This window comes from Equus caballus, chromosome 9 (assembly GCF_041296265.1).
Source record: "Equus caballus isolate H_3958 breed thoroughbred chromosome 9, TB-T2T, whole genome shotgun sequence".
NCBI classification, from domain to species: Eukaryota; Metazoa; Chordata; class Mammalia; order Perissodactyla; family Equidae; genus Equus; species Equus caballus.
In genome coordinates, this window is record NC_091692.1 from 58,879,287 (window position 1) to 58,903,683 (window position 24,397).

General features: G+C 43.5%; 1 long non-coding RNA gene across 1 annotated transcript; it reads right to left on the bottom strand.

The window, feature by feature from the left end:
• Positions 1 to 20,292: 20,292 nt before the first annotated feature.
• On the bottom strand, positions 20,293 to 23,796 carry LOC138915637 (uncharacterized). Its single transcript, XR_011421732.1, has 3 exons — positions 23,708 to 23,796; positions 21,537 to 21,766; positions 20,293 to 21,418 (listed from the first exon to the last, which is right to left on the bottom strand). It is a non-coding gene; the product is annotated as an uncharacterized lncRNA (long non-coding RNA).
• Positions 23,797 to 24,397: the final 601 nt, after the last annotated feature.

Consider the following 24,397-nt stretch of genomic DNA (forward strand, 5'->3'; position numbering starts at 1 on the left):
ACTTACCAGGTTTGTGACTTTGACAATATGTTCCTTGTGCCTCAGTTTCCTCATCTGAAAAACTGGCGGTTGAATCATTGTCTCTACCTTATTTAGAACAGTGCCCAGCATGTGTTCAGTATTCCACACGTTAGCTCCTGTTAGCGTTAGTGTCACTCATGATTCTCTTTGGGTCTGTGTGGCTGGGCTGGAAAGATGCCTGTGGACCCTTAAGAGCAGCCTCCTCTCTCTTCCCTATCTCACCTGCTCTCAGGCCGCCCTGCAGCCCCTTTTCCCCCCAAACGTCCTTCCTCCACACAGCAGCTAGGGTCTGAATTTGGGGGGAAATAGAAAATAGTACATGGACCCCCCAGCCAAATGGCATGAGCTCACCTGGACTTTCCCAAGCTTCCTCTTGGGTTTAAGCTGGCATACTTTATTAATAAGGAGGTTTTTTTAATTCTTACTCATCTATTGTTCTCTGAGAAACTCTTCAGGTGTCAGGGCTGGGGCTGTGTTGGAGGCCAGAATTGGGCCCTCCTGGGTCTCCAGTCATAAAATCATCAAAACAGCAGCAAATCCACAGCTTCGTCTACCATGGCCAGGCACAGGGGAACTTTCCTAGATCCTAGGGGCACAAAGATGAGCAAGGTTCACTCCTGCCTTCAAGGAGCATATAATCTAATGGTAAGATTATTTCTCTACACAGTGGTTCTACCTTTAGCAAGAATCCCCTGGAGGGCTTGTTAAAACACAGATTGCTGGGGCCCAACCTTGTTTCAGATTCAGCAGCTCTGGGGCCAGAGAATTTGCATTCCTAACAGCTTCCAGGTAAGGGTGACACTGCTGGTCTGGGAACTACAGTGAGGACCACCGCCCTACAGTGGTATGGGCAGGCACAGAACACCCTGGGAGCACAGATCCTGCGACTGTGCCACATATCTCCACAGTGCTACAGGCCCACAGAAAGCCGTGGGAGCACAAATAAGTGCATTGGAATTAGCCAGAGACTAAGGACTATTTCCTAGAGGATGTGGCCTACACAGGGCCCTAAAGGGTAGGTCGGGATTAGCCAACCTTGAGTGTCCCCTGAGTCTGGTGCACAGCTGAATGGTCTGGGCTAGAATTCTGGGCTTAGGGGTCATCCATCCTCAGAATCACTTGGACTATGGGAACATACAGTTTACTGGCCTTTAAGAAAGTTGAAGTCCAATGGTAGTTGTTCCATGACAGAACATGGAAACAACAGGAGGGAGCTTAGCTACCCCTGGGTATGTTGGACCTTCTTGGATCCAGGGGCCCCAGGTCCATAAAAGCCATGACCAAACCTGAGAGCCAACCAGTAATCAGATCAAGGATAGATAAGGCAATCAGATGGAGAAATGGATTAGGAAAAAAGGGGGGCACAATTAGAAGGAGATAGCTTTACAGCATGAAGTGTGAGAGAAAAGGGGGAATTGCAGTAGACCTGACATGCAGAGATGACATAGCTTAGGGGAACAAGCATGGCCTTTAGAATAACATAGATGTAAGTTCAAGTACATAGAAGTAACTGGAATACAGTTGGTGTGCAGCAATAACCTTGATGAATTAATTGATATATGAAAATACTTTCACATCCTATGAATTTAGTGACCTTGGGACAAAAATGCATCCACCTCTTTAGCGGGGTGGTAAATACCACCTAGAAAAAGGAGTCTTTGATAAGAGTTTGACTCCAAGCTTTGGGCCATTTAGATCAGTGCTTTTCAAACTATCTATAGGGAAGGACCAATGGTTTTTATTTTATTTATTTAATTTCCTATCATTCCAGATACATATGTGGTCCTCATGTTCATGATGAGTATGTACAGGCAACTTAACACATGAATTTGAGGACAACCAAACTAGTCTAGACTTTGTTCAATGAAATGAGCCCACTGATCATGTACTCAGATATTCTCTCAGTGTCAAATGCTAAGTATCACTGCTTGATCCCATATTTTGGAGACAGAAAGATTCCACACAACCTTCTCTAGATATCAAACGCAAAATTTTGAGGTCTGTTGTAGAGTTTGAGACACAGTTAGGTAAGACCACTCTGAGAAGTTGTATAGAGATTTCTAGTGTACAGAGGTTAAAAAAAAAAAAAAGAAAGAAAGAAAAGAAAAGAAAAAAAGAATAAAGAGAAACAAGAAATCAGACACATCCTGGTAACTTTCCCCCTCCCACCACCACCACATCCATAACTACCAGGCAAAAATCCTGGGGCAGGGAGAGGGGGTTGCTGATGGCAGTAGAAATATCCAGACACATGGAGAAACCAGAGCACCAGGATGAGTGGCCAGTTTCCTGACTATAGCTGAGGGGGTACTGCAAGCTCTCGGAGCAGTCCCTCAGCTAGCAGGGCATCGCATCCAGTTTGGCACAGTTGCAGGGATGTACCTTGGCAGAGGGAGGAACGGGTGTGACACCTGGTGAAGAGGTGAACGGTAAGCCCCTCATCTGACTCCTTTTTCCTTCCGCCTTCTGACTTCATTCTGCACCACAGTGGGGGTTGCCCGTATGTCCACAGATCCCCCCCCAAAATTGTTGCCCCTTAGCCAACCTTGGGCTATGTACATCCAGGGTATGTGCACCCTGGTGGCCTGGGATAAGGTATGCAAAGCCCTGGAAGCAGCCTCTGGGCTGTTTGCACAGGGAATTTCAGGGTCCTGAGTACCCAAATTGTAGTCTAGAAAAAGAATACATCTCTTGACCCCATGGAATCCTTGCTAGTGAGGTAAAAGCAAGGTTATAGTCAACAACCTCTGATGCCAGCATGTGACCCAAAGACAGGCAGGACCAGTGAAACCAGAAGTGGATTCATTGAGGACAGAAGTTGATACACAGAGACAAGCAGGCCAAGACACTGCAACCAAATCCAGCAAGGATCTAGAAAATGTGGGCCAACAGATCATATGCCCATACACTGGGAGCAAAGAAGGGGCAAGGAAAGAAATGCTGAAGATCAAGCATGTATGTGGAAGACACTGAGCTAATTTCAAAGAGGCAAATTAAACTGGAAAAGACTGAGATACCATTATTCCATAAATTGAGAAGCATAAGTACACTTCACCCACTGTCCCCAGCCCTTTCACCCAGCAGGGTGGTCTCAAGAGCAAGATCAGTTTACAGCAGTGCTTCCCAACATTGTTCCCATCACGACACACAGAGAAAATGATAATGCTCATAGGGAACATGGGGAAAGCAGACAAGGCAACTGGCTAGGGGGCTTCCATCCTGCCCAACTGCCCCGAGCATAGAGGGTATCAACATGTAGGCACCCCTGCAACTCGCCCTCGTGCCACAGGACATCAGTGAGAAGTCCTGAGTTACAGAAAATACTCTTCATGTTTCTCTGTACATATAAACAATCACTTATGAAAGTGTAGACCCCAGCTACAGGATGAACGAATGAATGAAATGAAGGGACAAATTAATCTACATCTCATCACTTTCTAACTGAGCAACCTCGGTCAAGATACTTAATGCCCAGTTTCCCCTGAAAATGTAGAGACAATATTCTCCCTTGAAAAACTACTTTATGAGGATTAAATGAGCCAAGGTACATACAGGTTTCCCCCACTATCAGAAAGCGGAATGTTCCTAGGAAATCTTTCGTAGGCCAAAATGGTTTAAAGCAAAGAAGCAATTACTATTAATTTACATGGGAAAAATTTTCGAGTGTTCCCGGACCCAAAAAATAACCTACCAACTAATGTATAAAACCTAAAATAACACTAACATAGAGTAAAAGCAGGAATGCTATGATAAATACACAGCTATATAAAGTAGAAATAATGTATCTATAGTGATGTTTCACTTATCAGAATTTGGAAGACAGCGAGCACCCTGGAAAGCTGAGACCTGGTGGTGGTGATGATGCTATGTCAGGCTGAGTTGTTGGAGGTTGGGGTGGCAGGAGGTACAGGACACTGGGGTGTGGGAGCGAGAGGAAGAGGGCCATCTATTAATGTCTCATCACTGTCTGAATCCATCAGGGCAAGCAGGTCACTAATGTCTATGCCTCCTTGTATATCTGCCTGCCTAGATGTCAAAGGTCAAGGTTCATCGTCGGCTACAGCTAATGTGCCCGATGTGGAAGGATTGAAATAGGACAGTAGGCTTGACTGCTTGGCCTCTATAATGGCTCACTGCTGAGCAAATGCTGAATGCTATTTTTGTTGTTTGCTTTTTTTGTAAAAGAAAAAATCCTCTTCAGATTCTTTCAGTTAGCAAAAACAGGTACTAATGCAGGTGTTTCTTAAAAGCAAAGTGGCATAAAGTGAACTTTCAGATAGCAGGGGAAACCTGTATAGGCTTTAGAGCAGTTAGTAAAAACTCAATGAACATCAGCTTTTTGAACCACTTCTCCCCACCGACTCTAAGCAGACCATCCCAGGGGGGCTCAATTAGCTAAACGGATAAAGCTCAGCTTTTCACCCTGCCCAGGAGGGACCTATCCGCAATCGCCTCAGTGCACTTTGCCTGGCCAGTGAGCTACAAACCTCACTCACGCCCAGCCTGCTGGGTCCCCACATGTTAAATTGCCTTTTCTATTGATTCCCTCTTCCTTTGGCCCTCTAGACCTTGCCCTTCTTGCCTTCTCAGCCAACGGATTCCCATTTTCCCTCTCAGAACCTGCACCCTACTCTTTCCTTAGGGGGTGCAGAGGAGAGGACCATAATACTACACCCGGGATGGAGGTTGGCAGTTTGGGGGAAAGGCTGGTGTCAGGAGCCTGCAGGGATGTGTCAGGAGTCCTGGCAGATCTGAGAGAACCTCAGGGACCTGTCAGAACAGGACACTTTGAGGTGGGCAATTTTTTTACCTAAAAAGTTCCACATCCTTCCCTGAAGATTGGTTATAGCACCAAATAAACCAGCAAGTCCATCATCCCATCTCCTTCTGGGACATGTTTCTCCCCTGAGATCTGTCAGCCATCTCCAAATCAGAACTCAGAAAGCTCTGAGACTGAATATCCCTCCGTTGCAGCTGCTAATGAGGAGCAGAGACATAATTAAGGTTTTTCATTTAACGATGAATCAACCAAAGCACTTGGGGAAGAGGTGACATTTATAAGAACGTCCACATTTTTGTGCCAAAATATTATTCAAAACTTCACACTATATCATCAAATATAGTTCTGGGTGGACATAAACATTACATTTCATGCAACTCAGTATCATATGCTTTGTTAAACCTTGTGCTCTTGAAATGTCTGAGTTTGCACCTGAATCAAGCCAAGAAAAGTGGCTCAGAGGGGGCTATATATACATATACATATACGTATTCAGTTCTCACAGGTCTGGAAAACCAGTGCCAATGTAAGTAGATTTGATGACCCAAGTGGACTTGACTGGCTACATTGCCCTGAGGGTGATACACAGCTCCTAAGAGGAACTGAGAGGCAGAAAACCATGCCTACTTGACAAGAACATAGCTGAGGATCCTGGCTAGTCAGTCAATTGCTTCTAATCTACCCTTCCTGACAGCTCATTACTTACTTGCCTAAACATGCTACGCGCTAGACTGCCTTCTCTGGGGCTGAGGAAAAATGAAATGAACCTTATGAAATATAGAGTTGAGCCACTCCTCTCAATAGATATCCAGAGGGTCATTGCTTAGGGAGTGCATGCAGAGATGAATGGTGGCCAAACTCAAGAAGGAATGGTCTGAGACTCACTGCCCTGGCTAGAGTGCTCCTTGCATTTTAACGCCTCTCACATCTCTCTCTTTCCTTTGAATTTATGACTTTAGCAAAGCAGTTGATGCACATAATTCAGAAATCCAGCTTTTTTTTCCTGAGAGATACTTTGAACATGTAAACATGTAAACATAACTAATGTCTTACTTTAAATAAATTCTTCCCAGTGAGTTGTGCATGAAGCACAGGGATATCCCCTTTTTAGAATATTGCACCATATAGAGTGTGGCTATCATTTTGTTCTTCTCAGTGGAATAGTTTGTTTCTGGTGTATTTATCTCTCCCACTTAGTTGTGGTTTCCAGCATGACCAAAAGTGGCTAACCTAGTTCAGCTATGTTCCAGCAACCTCTCTGTACTGTCTGGTTTTCTTGTGTTCCATTTCTACTCGGCTATGTGATATACTCAAATTAGACTACTTTTAACAAAAAAGTTGGTGATGAAATTGTTATGCAGTACATCAAGTTTTCTTCCTAATCCTCCTTCCTGGAACCAAGTATCTGTGGAAGATTTTTGTAGTGGTACTTAAGACTCTGAGGGCCTATGTATTACTTAGGACATGACTTCAGTTGTGTGTGACAGAGACCCAGAATAATACTGGTTTAGACAAGATAGAAATAGATTTCTCTCTCACATGAAAGTTGCTCTCAACTGCATGTCCCCGGGGACTCCATGAAGTCCTCATTCCAGCCAGTAGGAAAGGAAAAACAAAAAGGACACCCTTTTATAAGCTTTATGAGCTGGAAATGTCACATATCACTTTTGCTCATATCTGACTGGCCGGAAATTTAGTGACTTGGCTACACCTGGCTGCAAGGGAGTCTGGGAAGTGTAGTCTTTGGACTGGGATAGCTTGCCTGTTAATGTACTTGAAGGCTATCATTACATAAAGGTAATTTCCCACATGACAACTGTAAAGCCAGAACAATTTGTAACTTTGAACCAGATTCTTCCCATGAACTGGCATTTGTGAAGAGTACTCCCTTCATTTTACAACTCCAGTGAGCAACATGTGCATGAAATATGATGCTCTGTATTTTTGGATCTGGATTTCTTGATCTGTATATAGAGTGGAGTGCACGAAGGAATTTATCCAGATAAATCAAGGCAAAAACCATCAAGTTCTTGGAAACAACTTCTTATTTGTGGCGCTTGAACCAAAATGACCCTCTCTGTGTATAGAGTCTGACATGTTGGGAAGTGTCAAGTAAAAGTCTTTCTTTGGGCAGAGAAATCTATTTTAAGGAGGTAGGACCAGCTCCCCCAGTTGTCTGATCAACACTATGTGTTGGGAGAAGAAAATGCTGGTTACATGTGGATTCTGAAGTCATCGTGGTAACACAATATTTAGGAACAAAAGGCAGTGGTCAATATGTCAGAAGTCACAATCCTGATATTAGCCTACCTGGGTCCCTATGTTGGGCAAGCATGCTATCTCTGTCATTGCCCGTAGTACGGCTGCTGGGTGTTACTTCTAGATAACACTTGGATGAGGACTTAGACAGAAAGATTGCACTTCCAATTTCACCCTGAATTCAGAAAAAGATATGAAAAAATTCTAGGCTCCTTGACTGCTGAATTTTGTATTTGCTGGCAGAAATGATCTACAGCAGTGGTTCCTAACCCTTACTGTGCACCAGAATCACCAGAGGAATCTTTTTGTAATACGGATGTCCAGCCCCAACCCAAGGGATTCCAATTCAGTAATCCTGAGGTGGGGCCAAACAATCAGAGTTTATAAAGCTTCCCTGAGTGATTCTAATGTGCAGCCAGGCTTGAGAACCAACAGTCTAAGAAAGCACCTCCCTGTTTGTTGAAGTGGGCCCTGATCCATTCCAATCATTACTGGATTGTGCAACCAAGATTAAGGGATTTCAAATGGGTTGAGCAAGGAGCATCTTTGCCTTCAATAGTTGTAGCCAATACCACACACCCACAGTTCTTATCTTGAGCCCTGGGAAAGGGTAGATATAATAAATGGAGGAAAAAATAACGAAGGAAGAAGATTAGCTTTGGCCACACTCTTTTTGTACAGAAATCCACTCAAAGCACCCCACAAAAGATGTAGGTTTAATATAACCCTATAATTGATTTGGAAAATGCGGTGATTCTAGGGACCAGCTCCTCTATCAGTCTGCCTCCTGGGCCTAATATTGAAGACTGCCTGCAATGTCTGAACTACTTACTTTTCCATTTTGTTTCTCACTCCTTCCCTACAGTAACCCAGCACGCCAGCCAAGCCGGACCACACTCTGTTCCCAGGGTCCCAACTTCTTCACGGAGTCTTTTTCACTTCCCCCAAGAGGATGTGATCTAGGCCTCCTCTGAAACCAGTACGTTGTATCTTTATTATGGCACATTATATTCTACCTTATTTCATACTTAACTGTGTTCTAGTCTTTTCCTCCGAATAGTATAAAAGCATCTTGCAAACAATCGCTGTGTCTTACTCCTCTTTGTAGCCCTATAGTCCCTAACATGGTGCTTCCCATGAGATCAGCCCTCAGCAAATGTTGACGGAATAGATATGAATTCCCAGAAGCTTCTCCAGATGGTTCTTTCATTTAGTCTGTTGGTCCCCCAAAAAAGTATTTCTTATCTTATCTCCCACTTCTCTGAGCCATGAGAGCCTTAGCAACTCAGACTCTTTGAATGAAGGTTCTTCTTAGGCTTGCCCCTGATGACAGCAATCACGCTAGACGTGCCCCCTATTATGGATTTAGCAGTGCAGCAATCTAGTATCCTAAATAGCTCCCTTCCAGCTGCAGTGAGTCACTCGACATTTCAGAATAAAATAAATATCCCTTTTAGGAAAAAAAAATCCCAAAGTCCCTCTTTAACCTTGGCTTAATGGGGATGGGGGGGGGTAGAATTAAAGATAAAGGATGATGGTGGGTGAGGTTCAGTGGTGGACACTCAGAGAAAGTTCTTCCAGTGACAATAGAGCTTTTAAATAGTTATGGCAAAGGAAGGCGTGCTTTCCAGATGCCAAGTAGTTTTTCAGTTAAACAGAAGGCCCCGTCCCCAGGGAGGCAGGGCCTCCGAGCTGCACTACAGGCAGGAGGAGGAAGGACAGGCAAAGGATTTGACTCATGAATACATTCCTGTTTCTTAAACTTTAAAAAGCTAGCCAAACACTCTGCCTCCTTGGGAAACAGGAATAATAACTGTATCCACAGAGTTTGTGAGGAATGACCGATTAATATCATTGTCATAATAAATTTAACACAATTGACATTATATTTATGCGATTTCTTACAGTTCACAAAATTTTTCTTATTTTTGTTCTCTCTTAAGACTCACAACAATCCTGTGAGTGATAGGAATTATGATCCCCATTGTACAGATCATGAAACTCAGGTGCTGGTTGCGAGTGAGGAGGAGTGACCACACGTTCTTTCTAACCACTCCACACCCTGTTAACCTGGAAGGCAGGGCTGATGGATCCCCGTGCAAACGCCTCCCCACTCAGGATCCAGGGCAGGTGAGCTGAGTCAGGGCACAGACTTTGGAGTCAAACAGATGGGCCAGGATCCCAGCTCTGCCTCTCCATAACCTTAGGCAGGGTACTCGTTAACTTCATTTGGTAGCAGGCTCCCAATTTGTAAAATGGACGTAATAATACCCACAGGATTTTCCTCTGGATTAAATGAGTTTTTGAAGTGCTTAACACAGGGCCGAGCACAAGACAAACCCTTAACGAGTGGTAGTTATTAATACTAATATAGGCTTCATAGATGAGCAGCAGTACATCACAGATCACAAAGTGCTCTATAATTACAGCTTCTAGTTAAATACACGGCCTAATGGAAAAAACATCTGGGAGTTTTCTCTGGCCTGGAGTAAACACTAATTTCAAATGAGAAATCTGTGCTAAACCATTGTACCTCAAAGGGGACTCCAATATATTTTCAAGATTATGTATTCTGTTACCAAAAGTACACACACTAATCAAAGTTGGGTTTTATTTATTTTTAAACACCCTGTATTTTAAAATTTCCACCAATAAACCATGTCCACCAGATTACCCTATATTTCACTGCACACTTCAATAATCTTCACACGTTAATCAACCACCTTGAATTTGCCCCTCTCTTTTTATTATGCCTGTATTTTATTATTTCCTTTGTAAACCTTGTGTTTCAAAGGCTTTCCAGAACAGCTCAATGGCAAAACTATGCTTCTGGGTGACACTTAAGATATAAGTTTTTAACTCAGTGGTGGAATAATTTTAATTATAAAAACAAAACCATGAAATGGAATCCTGGTGACAGTTAAACAAATCTGTAATTATCAGCCAGCTTGTAAATCCCTTCTCTCTTCCTTCTCATTCAGTCTGCAGACCCGGATGCCATCTCATTAAATCAACAGCTCAGATGTGCACACAAATGTCTTACACCAAATACACATTTCTCTTCCCACCTCTCTCCCAACATCTAAGCCTATCTTACATAGTAGCAACAGAAAATTAAATCAGGGGGAAAAGTAAACAAGGAAATTAGGTAGCCGAAGCGAAAGCAAGCAACTGCAGCTGGTGCTTCAGGCCAACAGTCCCCAGGTGTCAAAAGGAGATTATGTGAATGTGAATGCTCTGTGTGTGTATGCAATTCAATAATTATTGAATTCCTCCCATTTACTAGGTATATTTCTAACACTAAGCTACACGCCTGGCACATATAAGTCTTAGTAAACATTTGTCAAATGAATCAATGAATTACAAATATTCCACAGAAATCGCATACTGTAACAGCCCTTGTACGATGCTATGATCCCACTTAGTCGGCATCTGTATTTAAGAATTTGTTTTGGCAATTAAAAGTCTTAACAATTATACTTTGTTCAAGCCCCAAATACCATTCAGATTAGATAACATGGGCTTCTTGTAGCAGCTTCCATATGTCATCCATCCATACTGATCTTCACCCCTTACCCCAAGAGCTTGCCTAAGTTTTTGCAAGCAATGGGAATGCGCGTCACACATGGAAGGAACATGAAGGAGACTGTGCTGACTGATGTGCCGAGGAGAACAAACCAACACTCTCACTTCCCTGAAATCCATGACTCTGTGGACTGGGTTGTCCAGGGTCTCCAGCTGTAAGCTCTCACTCTCTCCTGAGCTGGGCCCAGGTTAAGGGGCCCAGAGCCTGCGTCTTAGGAATGGCTTGCAATGCTAGGAAGTAAGACAGGGTGTTTGTTTTGGAGCATCCTGATCTCTGATGCTCCTGGGAGTCCTAGGATGTCCTTGTGGGAATAGCCTCTCAGTGAGGAAATAAGGAACTGGTCCCAAAGTCATTTTACAAATACATCTACATTGGAAAGAGAAGTGAATCTAACATCTTTGTCATTGAACTGACTTGCAGATAAGTGGGACCTTTAGGGGTCATTCCTAGGGATGCCTCACACTACCACACAGCTGGACTTGATCCTCAGCCTCCCGTATAGGACTCATTCAAAAACCCAAAGCCACTATGTCATCCACTTGTCCATTCAATTATCAGGCTTCTTTACTTTTAATAATCTTTCATTCTCACCATCTGGAATTGGCACCAGAGAGATGTCAGGATCTTTAATATCTTCCTCTGAGTTGGTAAAATTGGAGGAATTTCTTTGGGATTGGAATTAATTTAGGGAGAGCTGTTTTCTTTAATTACAGACTCAAACATCTCAGAATTTTTAATGAGTAAGAGAATTATGTTCAGAATCAGAGTAGTTCAGCCAGGTTTGATCTTTTTTGACTTCCTGAGAAGAACATGAATCAGTTCTTTCCTCACTATCAGAAAACAGATGGGTGCTTGCTTTTTACAAAAGGGCTCCAGTTCATATGCATGTATTAACAAGCATTTTTGGGGTAAGAACTCTGTGCTCTGTTCTCTGGATATAAACTGAAAAAGAGGCCAGATTCTGTGACAGAGACTGGGGTGAGCCCTGCACATGTGGAGTTCAATGGGGAGGTGGGTCAGTTAGATAGAAGGCTCTGACCACAGAAGGATAGGCAGAGAAAGAATGTGGCAGGTGGTTAGAAGTTGCAGGGCTGAGTTATGTTGTAAGAGTTACTCTGGTGATAGTAAAGGGGGTAAGTGGGAGTAGGAAAGGATGGAGCCTGTGGTGGAAATCCAGGCACCGATGTAGCATGGTCTGGTCAAGAGAGGTGGCAGTAGAAAGAGAAGATGAACACTTCCCCCAGGAGATATTCTAAAGAAATACAATAGTTGGGACTTGACTAGATTATTGAGGAGATAAAGATGGACCTAAAAACAGCCTGACTCAATGCAGGAAATGGAAGAGTTAGGAAGTGTGTGGGTTTGAAGGGTTCTGGTGGGCTGAGTTCCAGCAAGTACCTGAGAAGTAGCAGAGCTTCATATCAACTTATTCATAAGTATTTTTTGGGTAAATACCTGTTATAGGTTGACTGTGTCCCCCCAAAAAAGATATGTTGGACTCCTAGCCCCCCAAAGTACCCAGCCCTCCTCTGGTTGCCTCACACTCTTGCCACAGCTCCAGTGCAATTGATGGGCCTCATTTCCTTCGAGGTGTTCTGCATAAGCAATGGTATCCAAAGGGAGAAAGAGTTGAATCCACTGCTTTGAGGAAACAGTTTTGCATGTATCAACCACTGAGCTACCCAATTGCCTCAGACTTTCCAGTCATACTTTTTAAGATAGATTTCTCTGACAATATGGCACTTGCCCAGAAGAGGATAAGCAATATAGGAAAGTCCTTGAATTCAGTGTCGAAAGAAGAAAGACTGTTGTTTATAAAGAGCTGTCTTGCAGAAGAAGTAGATTATTCAGAGGGACCAAACAAGGAGAAAGGGTAGAAGTTGCAGGGGAAGAGATGTCAATTCATTACAGACTTTTTCATTAGGACTTGTAACCACATCTCTTAGAGTAAAGCATTTCCTAGGTATGTTCGAATTATCATAGAATTATTGAATTGATAGGGACTATAGAGCCTAACTTCTTCATTTTACAGAAAACAAAAATTTAAGCCTGGAAATACTACAGGCACACCATTGGTCCCAGAGGTTAGAGTGCAGGCGCCTACATCACAGGATGTTGATTGAGATGATCTTTGAAGCCTCTTCCAACTTATGAACTTATGTCTCCCAAAATAAAGCTCAAAATACAAGCAGAGAGGTAGAGTGTTGTGGTGGCTAACAACATTGGCTTTGGTCTCAGAACAGGGGTCAAATCCTGGCTCCACCATATACCAACTGCATGACTCTGGGCCACCTGACATCTACCTCTCTTGCACCCATCTTGCTTCTTTAATCCACAAAATGGGACGAATACCTATACCTACCTTATAGGACTATTGTGAGGGTTCAGTGACAGAATGTAGGTTAATTCTTATCTTAGCCTGGTCTCAATATATGACTTAGGTAGGAGTTTCATTGGTACAAGATGTAATTTATCTTATTGTTGCTACACTGAAAAACGTGATACTAAATATTGAGCCAATTTGCACGAACCCACCTACCACCCTGTGGAATTCCATCCTCTCAGAGCCTTTGGAGTTTTCTGCTACACCAGGCTTCTCTTGAAGAAAAGTGGCATCTGAATGAGTATTTACAGTCAATCACTCACTGTTGAGTAACTACAGAGCGCCACACTCAGAGCTGCATACTGGAGATAGGAAAAATCAGACAGAGGCATTGGCCTCAGGAAACTCAACCTAGAAAAGAAGATAGAAGATAAATGGGTGCTTTTTTTCACAAAAGGACTCCAGTTCGTATCAACTCATTAATGAGTATTTTGGGGGTAAATAGGTTGAATTGTGTCCCCCAAAAAAAGATATGTTGGAGTCCTAACCCCCAGTACCTCAGAATGTGACCTTATTTGGATATAAGGTCTTTGATGTCATCAAACTAAAATGAGGTCATTAGGGTGGGCCCTAATACAATATGACTGCTGTCCTCATAACAAAGGAGAAATTTGGACACAGAGAAAGACACGCACACAGGGAAAACTCCATGTGAAGATGAAGGCAGAAATTGGAGTGAAGCTTCCAAAAGCCAAAGGACTTCAAAGATTGGCTGCAAACCATTAGAAACTAGGTGAGAGGCACAGAGCAGATTCTCCCTCACAGCCTTCTGAAGGAGCTAACCCTGCTGACTCCTTGGTCTTGGACTCCTAGCCTTCCAGAACAGTGAGACAAATTTCTGTGATTTAAGACACCCAGTTTGTGATACTATGATACTGCAGCCCTGGCAAAGTAATTCAATACTGTGTATTAAGTTCTCTGCTAGGCACTTCGGAGGATATAAAATAAGAGATACAACTGGTTGCAATCAACGTCATGTTATAATAGCAAAATGAATGAAGTGTTGGAGTACAGAATAGGAAGTGATTAATTCTGATTAGGGAGGGAAGAACACAAGAGTGTCTTTTTGAAGGAGGTGACATTTGAGCTAGCTCTTAAAGAATAAATATGACCTCATGAGGTGGAGGAATGAGGAAGGGATATTTGAGGCCAGGGAACCAGCACGAGCAAAATTAAGTTTAAGGGCACAGTATGTTTTGGGGAGTCCAGAGTGTCTAGAGAGGGGAGCAGGAGCACGGAGGGAGTGATTGAAGATGAGAGTATGGCCAGTCGGCACAGAGTGATGTCAACTTAGTGGAGGAGTTTACTTTCATTCTGTCAACAATATGGTGTCATCAACAGTCAAAGAGGCTGTATTATACTTTTAGAAATTAGAAATTTTTTCCCAAAGTGCCTCCAAATTGACACTGGCCTCATGGTGAATTCAAACATCTTGTCCATGCAGGGAACTCATTAGCTGGGGAAACCAATAGGTAGATCTAGATCCCCAAATTCTTGACCAATAGCTGAGAGAAGAAACAGGAGGCACACCTCGTTCAGTTCTGGATACAGAGTAGGTGCTTGTTAGACAGCAGCCGATATTCACTCACCCACACAATAACAGTTTAATGAGCGCATGTTCTCCCCAGGTCCACTGTTCTAGGCACAGTGGGGGTAAAGGTAACAAACAGCATTTTTGTCCTTCATTATAGCAAAAGGAGGCCCAGAATAAGCTCATAAATAAATACAATTTCAGATTGAGCAATGAGGAAACTAGAATATGTTAAATGGGATAGAAAATAACAGAATTGGAAGGGGACTGATCAAGGGAAATCCTCTAAGAAGGTGACCCTTTTGCTGACTCCAGAATGATGTTAATGAGCTGGCCATGCAAAGATCTGGGGGAGACCTCCAAGCAGAGTGAACATCATACTGGAGGTGGGAATGAGTTTGGAGTTTCAAGAAACAGATGTGTGATGTGGCTGGAGACAAGGGCCAGTGCATTTAGGGTCTTGCAGGCCACCTTTTTTTTAAAAAATTCTGACTGCAATTAACCCATTCTGAGTGAGCCCAGTAATTAAAGGAGGTATTTGACATGACTTACGCTTAAAAGTGCAGGAGTAGAAGCAAGAAGATGAGTTAGGAGGTGTCACAATAGTCCAGGTGACGGATAGAGGTGACTCGTCCAGGTGGGAGCCATGGAGATGATGAGGAATGGTAGAATTTGGGATATATTGTCAAAGGGGACTCACAGGGATTGATGAAGGGTAGTTCATGGGTATGGTGTGCTCAGAAGATGAGAATTGAGGCTGCGTAAATAGTAAATGGTGGTGTCACTAAATAAGGGGGGAGGGTTGGAAAAGAAAAAGTTTGGCAGGAGACGAGTAAGATCAGAAACTCTTTTTTTGAATGTTTTAATTTTGAGGTACCTTTTAGACATCCAAGTGGAGATTTCTATTATGTGCATCCAGGATAAGGAACCGTTTTATTGTGTCTATCAAATTATGATCAGTCTTACCTGGAGGGGACAGAAAGCTAAATCATTATTGACTTTTGAGTAGTTGTTATCCCAAGGTCTGATGATCCCAGTGTAATGAACAAACCCCCCTGGGATCCTCACTCTGCCTGCACATTCCTACCTCTCTCACTCACAGCCTCGTTCTCCCTCCTTCAATTCATCTGAGTTGGATGATTACCCATAAGGTCTCCCACTGCCGCAGGATGGGAAATGTGGGCTCTCCACCTAACAGCTGGGATTGGATTCTGGGTTGGCAACAGATGATTTCTTGGTTTTGGAATTCAGAGGGAAGGGCTGCAGAGCAGGAGCCTGACCCAGGAGTGGACTCAGAAGCTCCTCAAGGCAAGCAGAGGGAAGTGAGTCATCATTGGCCTTCATAGACGAGGGACTCCCTGCAGCTGGACTCCGTGAAAGAGACACACTGAACACCTCTACAGCCTGCTGGGCTTCCTTAAGGGAGCCAAGCACACTGGAAAGCAGAATGGAAAATTACACTCATAGCTTACTCCTTTCAAAGAAATTCTGTGAAACTGACCAGTATGTTGCGGAAAATTCTGGGCTCACAGGACAGGAAAAACATAAAACTGAGCTTTGTCGGGCTGCAAGCAAGGAAAAATCATTAAAGAAAAACCTCAAACCTGCACCATGCCCTTAGCTATTCCAATAAACCTGCCCTGATTCACTAACTCAGCCCCCTTCTTTCTGAGCCCTTCTTCTCTCTCGCTTCCCTCTTCTTTCCTGCTCTCTGGCATTGGTTTAATTTTTTCAGGAGAGCCTTGGTTTTTGCACTTGATAAGTTGTTGAAGTGTTTGCTGATGAGCCAATTGCATTCTCTGCTGTTGTGTCAGACTCTCTGCTGCTCAGGGGCAGGAGGAATGAGCAGAGCTCCTTCAATTATCAGGACGAGCCTCTGTGCATACCTGTTGGCTTTTGAAGGGCTAATAAATAGCATCCCGGTCCCCCACTGGAGTTCTGAAACACTTCAGACGTAGACACAGGAAGCTGGCAGATCAAGATCGAAATATCACCTTCAATACAGATGAAAAGCTCTACTGGAGGGCACGGCTTAGGTCTGGTGTCACTGTCATCCACCAGTGACAAGTGCAGCTGGAAGATGACAGACTCCTCCTTGGAGACCTTGGAGGGCTGCAGGGCTTTCCTCATAACCAAGAATAAATGAGACACCCTCTCTCTTTAAAGGCTCATCAACTGAGTAAGACCCTCCTTCTCCTCTGGGGAATAGTGACATAGGAGCAGGAGGAGGCTAGGGTGTTCCTCTAAGGAAGGACCCTCCATACAGAAGAAACCATCAAGCGTGGAGAACGTAAGTTCTCCCATCACAGTGCTCCCTACAGAAGAGGCTCAGTGAGGTTGACTCCCAGTGCGCTTCCCAAAATAATGACAGTAAAGGCAGAATTTCAAGCATCGGTGGAGGAGATATTTGTGGAAGTTTTTGGACAGCTGCCTCCTCCTGTGTTAAGGTTGGTCCTCCTCTGATCTTGTCTCACTATCATAATAAACCAAGAAGGAGTGTGTACCACCAACCTCATAAACCACTTGGGAGACACTAGAAGGCATTTAGAACTGAGCTTGATCATTTCTTCTCCAAACTCTCCTATGAGATGAAGTCCAAACACTGTAGGCTGGTATGACATAGTCAGCTTATTTTTCCTCAGTATCCATTTTCTCCTTCTTATGTTTTAAATACAACCCTCATCCCCCACTCCCCAAGTTTTAACTGGGCACAAAGCTGCTCAGCTAAAGACTGCATTTCCCTGCTTCGCATGTGGCTACTGTCTAGCCAATGGGATATGAGAAAAGCAAGGCGGGCAACATCTGGATTATCTCCTTAAAAGAAAAATGCTTGCCCTCTACCTCTTCTTTCTTCCTTCCCATGCACCAGAGCAGAGATGCGGTGGAGGCGAACAAAATTCAACCAGGCAGACAATATCTCAGGGGACAGCAGCCCCACAAGATGGAAGGAATATAGGTCCTTAGATCACTTTATGGAGTAGAACAAACCTCCTCTCTGGGCCACCAACCAGATTGCACATTTACATGATTAGAACTAAATCTTCTACCTTGGTTTCTGTTAAAGTGATCAAACCAACATGCTGATACTGGTACATAAGGATCTGTGAATTCTGCTCATAGTCATCCTGTTACCCCTTCTAGCCCTACATGAACCTACAGACACTCTCTTGAACTTGCCACAAGCATCCTTGCTCTGTGCCCTTGGCAAGTTTGTACTGGGAATGTCCTCCTCACTTCTTCATCTGTCGAGGCTCATGCATTCATCAAGGTCCAATTTACACTCACCGTTCATTTAACAAATATTTATTAAATACCTGCTATGTGTCAACCACTGGGTGATTTCTGCCTATAATTTAAGGACGGCTATTGCTAAATGTCACCTGTTACATGAAACTCACCTGTCTCTCAGATTTTAGGTCTCCATTTGGACTTCCTGCTATAGGCCTTGCCCACCAGATTGAATTCCTGGGCACCAACTACATCCAAATTAGGGTTGAAAGTATCTCTTGAGTAATAAAGAATCTGCCTGGACTTTGTTCCCTGTTCCTGGAAGGTAGCCTCTAAATCCTTAAAATTTCCCAAGTGATAGAGATGTCTTTGTTATTTATGGTGGGCCCTAATAGTTTATGCTAATGTGGTGACTCATGGTGGGCCCCTAGATACCTTGTGCTAACAGGATGACTCAGGATTGGGGCTAGCCATGCCAGAAAGATCAACAGTGTGATTAGAGGTTTGATGCTTTGAGCCACCTCATATCAGCCTGGACTCTGGGGAAAGGAAGGGGCTGGAGATTGAGTTGAGTCATGTGGCCAATGATTCGATCAATCATACCTACATAATGAAACCCCAATAAAAACACTGAATGCAGAACCTCAGGTGAGCTTCCCTGGTTGACAATACTCTGTGTATTGTCACAGTACTGGGAGGGTGATACATCTTGACTCCACAGGGAAAGGACATGGAAGCTGTGTTTGGGACCCTCCCAGATCTCACCCTATGTGTCTCTTCTTTTAGTTTGTTCTAATTTGTATCCTTTTTGCTATAATAAAACCATAATCATAAGCATTGCATTTCCTGAGATCTGTGAGTGGTTCTAGCAAATTATTAGACCTGAGGTAGTAGTGTGAACCCCTAAATTTATATCCACTTAAGATGTGAATGTGATGTGGGGACTGAACTTGCAGCTGGTCTCTGAAGTAAGGGCAGTCTCGTGGAGGACTGTGCCTTTAACCTGTAAAGCTCAGTTTAACTCTGGATAATTAGTGTCAGAAGTCATGGCAATATTCTTCCTGCTGGGGCTGGGTATCTGAATTGCCTGATTGTGTGCTGCATTCATTCAATCAATTAGCAAAAATATATTGAGCATTAACTATGTGCCAGGCACTGAATTGGGGGGTGGGTAAAGCATAGATGAATTAATTACAATCCCTGTCCTTAAGGAGCTTACAAAAGGAAATTACAATAGTATGAAAAATACTCGTAAAATCACGTGCAAAGTATACCATCAAAGAGAGGATCAATTATAACACGTGGAGAGAGGGCAGTCCAAGAAAATTTTGTAAAGGAGGTGACCTCTGAGCTGGCTTTTGAAAGATGGATAAGCATTTGTCTCAGGGACAAAGAGAAAAAGGTGTTCTGTTCCACAGGGAGTGCATGTGCAAAGGCACAGTAGTGTGAAAAGGTACAGTATGTTCAGGTTCATCTAAGCTTATTCATATTGTTGGAATACAATGTGGGAGTGAGAAGAAGGGAGTAGAAGACAACAGGTCTGGAGAGGTAGGAAGAGGCACTGTGTTCCATCCTAAGCAGCTTGAACTTTATCCCAGAAGTTTCTCAAAGTGCAGCCTAGGGTCTAACTAGAAGTGAATAATTTTTAACAAGTGAGCCATTCTGAGAATGCCTGTCATAGGTAATGAGGAGAAGCTTGCATAGACTTGCATCTTGAAAGACCACTGGTGGCCTTCCAGTACCTAGAAAAAGATAAGCTAGTTTGCTCAGATCAACCTTTCAGCTGAAATCAAAGAAAAATGATGGATAAAATTGTAAAAATAAAAACAATTTAAAAACATTAAAGATTTGAAAAGACACAGAGAACTTCCAGGCTAATTTTTGGATGAAATCTTGTAACCAGAAAGGTAAGCCAAAAATGAGACCTACAAAACTGCTTCTGATCTGAGAGCCTCTGTCAATAACACAAGTGCCTGTGTTCAGGTCACCAGCAGCAGACAGGGAGAGACAGGAGTCAGGCTCAAGCCTGCTGAAGGTGAGGAGTCCTGGGAGATCCCTTCCACACCGAGCTGAGGCCCAAAAGGGCTATTCTCTCAAAGCAACCAGATCTCATCCTGCTCCTCTCCCCAGAAATTCTGGAAACTTCACAAAAGGGCTGTTTTGGCAATAAGAAAAAATGGGGCAGGGGGAGAAAAGAGGAAATCATCTACAATTGGATATTTGTGGCTAGGGGCAAGTCCTCTTACAAATTTACACCTCATTTGATAGAGTCTGGGTTGTGAGTCAGTGGCTCTCAAAACTTGAACTTGTTCTGAGGTGTTTCAATTGATAGCTCATCTCAGGAGAAGGCACATCCAACCTAGACCTCAGAGAACTCTCACAAATAATTTTTCAGGAGCAATGACAAGCAAGCAGTCAAAGATTACTAGGCATACAAGAAGGCGAGACAACCTGAACATAAGCAAGAACCATCAGGAATCACACACCACAGAAACAGATGCACATAGATTTCAGATATTGGATTTATTAGATCAAGATTTGTTAAAAAGAAAAAAAAAACTTTGATCACCATGTTAAAAGAAATGACAAACATGATAATATATGCATGGAATACAAAACTATATAAAATGATACAGCATATTTGAGAAAGAAATGAACTTCCAAAATGGAAAAATACAGAAACCAAAAGATATAGTATCTCAATGGTTGTATTTGGCTGCAGATTGGATACATCAGAAGAGAAAATTAGTGACCTGGAGAAATTCTAGTCTTTGTTCTGGGTCAAATAGAATCTCACTTTGCAGGATTTTAGGGCAAAATTTCTCCCTATTCTTTCCAATGCATTATGGTAAATTTCCATATGTTGGACTGCTCTTTTATAGAGCATATGTGGATAATTATTACCTCTGCTTCCTCATAGAAGCTGTGATTCTTAGAATATTTAATGTGATCGTTGATTACACCTCTATCTTTGGTCAGCAGCTCAAAGAATGCTGCAATTCATTCTCCTATTAAGTAGACATCCAGTCTTGACACTCAACCCAGAACTCTGAAAGAGTGGAAATTTGCCATCTCTGGCAGGTGGAATTATAAGTAGGTGCTTGATGAACGGCTAGTAGGTCAATTTGATAATGTTTCCATTTTGATTAAGAACCAACATTCTTTTGTGCTCCATATCACCAACATCCCATGTCTCGGATGTTGTATTGTTACAGAAGTCAATGACCTTCCTCCACGCTGGATGTGGCACCTGGAGGGCTGGGGAAATTTATCTGAAGTTTCCATAAGCAAATGTGCAAAAAGGACCTCTTTGTACTTTGTTAATTGAAAATAAACTACTCTCTTTTGGAGAAGAACTTGACCCTCTGAGGGCTGCCATGGAAACTTGCTCACTAGAGGCTTCATCAACTCCTCGTATATTTCATTTCACCCACCCTGAAATGCAGGCAACGAAGTGCTCACAATATAAAAACACTCATTACCAGGGGACTGCATGTGCACCTTGCCAGGTACAGGCCACACTTTCTATCTCTTTAAGGATGCCCAGCAAGAGTGTCCAGGGGAAAGACATCTGAGGAGCATCATCACAAACCAGCTGTGAAGACTGCCCAAGATGAGCAGGAGCCATGCCTGCAGGGAGGGAAGAGAAAGAACAGACTGTTTGAGAAGCCACCTGCTCCTACCCCTCAAAGAAATGGGGACGCTCATGTTGGGATAGGGCAACCAGAGGACTCCATCTCTGACTCACCTTCTGCTCTAGTCACAAAACTTTCCATCCACAGCGGAGATTTTGGAGTCATTTGCCCAAAACAAAACAATAATATTTCCAACTCAGACAGAGAACAAAGGATGGTCTTAATAGAAAGTGGAGGGGTTGGAGAAATCACCGTGAAGGAGAAGGCAGAGCTTGGGCATCTTTTATATTCTCCTAGTTGTGCAGATGCCAAACCTCCTGGCTGTGCATTATAGCATTCAGAGCTGTGAGGAAAATGAGCATTTATTAGTCCAACATTTTTACATTCCAGGGAAGGAACTGAGATCCAGCCATGTGGATGAATGATGTGGCCAAATTAGTTAGTGACAAAACCAGGATCTCAGGTGTTACCACCTGCACTGACCACTCGCTGACCCTTCCTTGCCCCGACTTCCCAGCACCCATCAATCAGTTCTACCGAGTCTCATTTTCCTGTCCTTTGTCTCACCAGTGCTACCACTTGGGCAAGAGCGCTTATCACCTCGACCCAAGACAAGAAAAGGAGGCACCCCAGGTTCTATGTTAAGCCCTTGGCAAACACGCACTTATCCTTACAGCAACCTGTGAGGCGAGTAATAATTCCTCTCATATATGAAGGAATAGAGGCATGGAGATTGAGAGAGGTCACAGCTGGCAAGAGATAGAACGGAGACTCAAACTGCTTATTCGTCTGAGGCCAGGTCCATGCTTGTCACCTCCTCATTATGCTTGGACTCCCTGTGCTTATTTTCTTCCCATGTCAAACTACACTGTACTCTGAAGCCAGATGAATCTTCTTAAAACTTGCTTTTAATCCTGTCACTCCCTTACCCAAAGGCCCAACCCCTTATCTTGTCATTTGAAGTGTCCACCATCTGGTCCAACCAACATGTCCAGCCTGTCCCCCAAGGCTGGGACTTGCTGTTCTGTGGGTGTGACTGTGCATGCTTCATTTCCCTCTCCTACAGGGCCCTCCCCTCCCTTTTCTTCTCCTCAAAACACCTGCATCAGTAGCTTCATCTCCTCAACACTAGCTGAATGCCCACTAATTCCTCTACAAGATTTATTGCCAAGGGGCAGTATAGGTCAGTGGGCATAGCAAGGAGGGAACAAGTTGCCTGACTTGAATCCTGACTCCACCAATTATTAGCTACATGACCTTGGGCGAGTGTCTCAACCTGTCTGTGCTTCGATTTCCCCAAACACAGAATGGGGATCATTACGGCTCCTACCTAGAAAATTCTTGAAAGGATTAGTTAATATACATAAAACACTACAACTTGAAACTGTGCGTGGAACAGTATAATAACTCAATAAACAGGAGCTAGTCCTAGCAGTAGTAGTAGGTACCAAGCTCTGGGCTAGTTACTGGAATACAGAAATAATACATCACAGTCCAATGAGCAAGGCGGGCATGCCAATCAAAAGCACAACCCAGCGCTCTAAGTGCTATTATAGAGGCAGGAGCAGAGGGCTGGGGGAAAGGTGTTAGGGTCTGAGGTAGGGTAAGGTTTCAGCAAAGAAATGATGCTTCATCTCAAAATTAAAGAAGTATAAGAGTTCTTCCCAGTGGCATCTGAATAAACGCAGCTTGATCAACCAGAGGCTGCAGGGAGATCTGGTGACTTAAACATAATGCCTGTGGAGCTGGAAATGGAGCTGCAAAGGCAAGCAGGGGACTGTCTCACAAAGATCTCAGCCATCCTGAGAAGTGTATCCTCCAGGTTGTGAGAAGAATGTCCACCCCAGACCATAATGATCTCAGCCACTTCCAGCCTGGTCTAGAGCACTCATTGCATATTTTACTAATATGACACTTACTTGCTGTCTTAGATTATTTCTGACTACCAAGTAGCCTACGCAAGCACTTGTGAGAATCTTAACTATGCTGACGCACGAACGGCCCATGTCTGATGCTTCTAATCCTAGGTTGATATGTTTTCCACCAGGTAAGTCTGCTACCTTGACCACAGCTGAACAGACCAAGGATTAGCAGCTGACCTAAAGGCAACTGCGTCTCAGTTGGCCAGCGCCTTAGGAGGGGGCCCAGAATCAAAGCTCGGCTCGTGGTGCCATTCCATCCCGGATGCTGCCCGCCCAAACAGAGTTCCTCTCTTAGGAAGTCTGAATGTGAAACATACAGACAGGAAAACAGACACAGTGGCAAGGGAAGCAGAAAAACTCACTGTGAAAAGAAGCAGTAAGAAGAATCCATGAATAAAGCAAACCTAGGAGGCAGAGAGCAAGTGAGTCAGCAATGTCAGGCAGCGAAAGCTTAGACCAAAATAGATGAGACATTGTAACACGAAACACTAGTCGGGGAGCCGATAACAACATAAGCTATGTTATATCCTGAACCATGAGCTAGTTCCCAAATGTTATCACTGTTTTTTGTGAGTTCGGCAGTGCAGTGATTAAGACAATTTTCTGTTTTTCTTAATTTCCTGAGCCTCCTCAAAATATAAACACCAAAACACTCTGGACAAGTCTCTTTCCCTAGCAATCTGAATGAGTCTAACTAGTGTAACAGGGATGCGTTCTTTCTGCCCAGCTAGATGGTGTGTTCCATGAGTGCTTTCTCATGAAACAGCTTGCGCGCTGGCAGAAAAGCAAGAATGAGCATGACTTAGAAAGATTTCTGGGATTTCCTTGGGGGCCGGGGTACAGGCAGCTGTCGAGAGGATGGAGAGACATGAAGCAGGAGAAGAGCCAGCCACAGTAAGGAGTCTGGGCTTCATCCTGACATTATGGGGCTCTATTTAAGGGATTAGAAAAAGAAGTAGATGATCAGGTTTGAGATTGCTGGATAAAACGTAACTTCATTCAATATACACTGTTGTCTCCAACACACACAGGCATGTCAATGATGGAGGTCA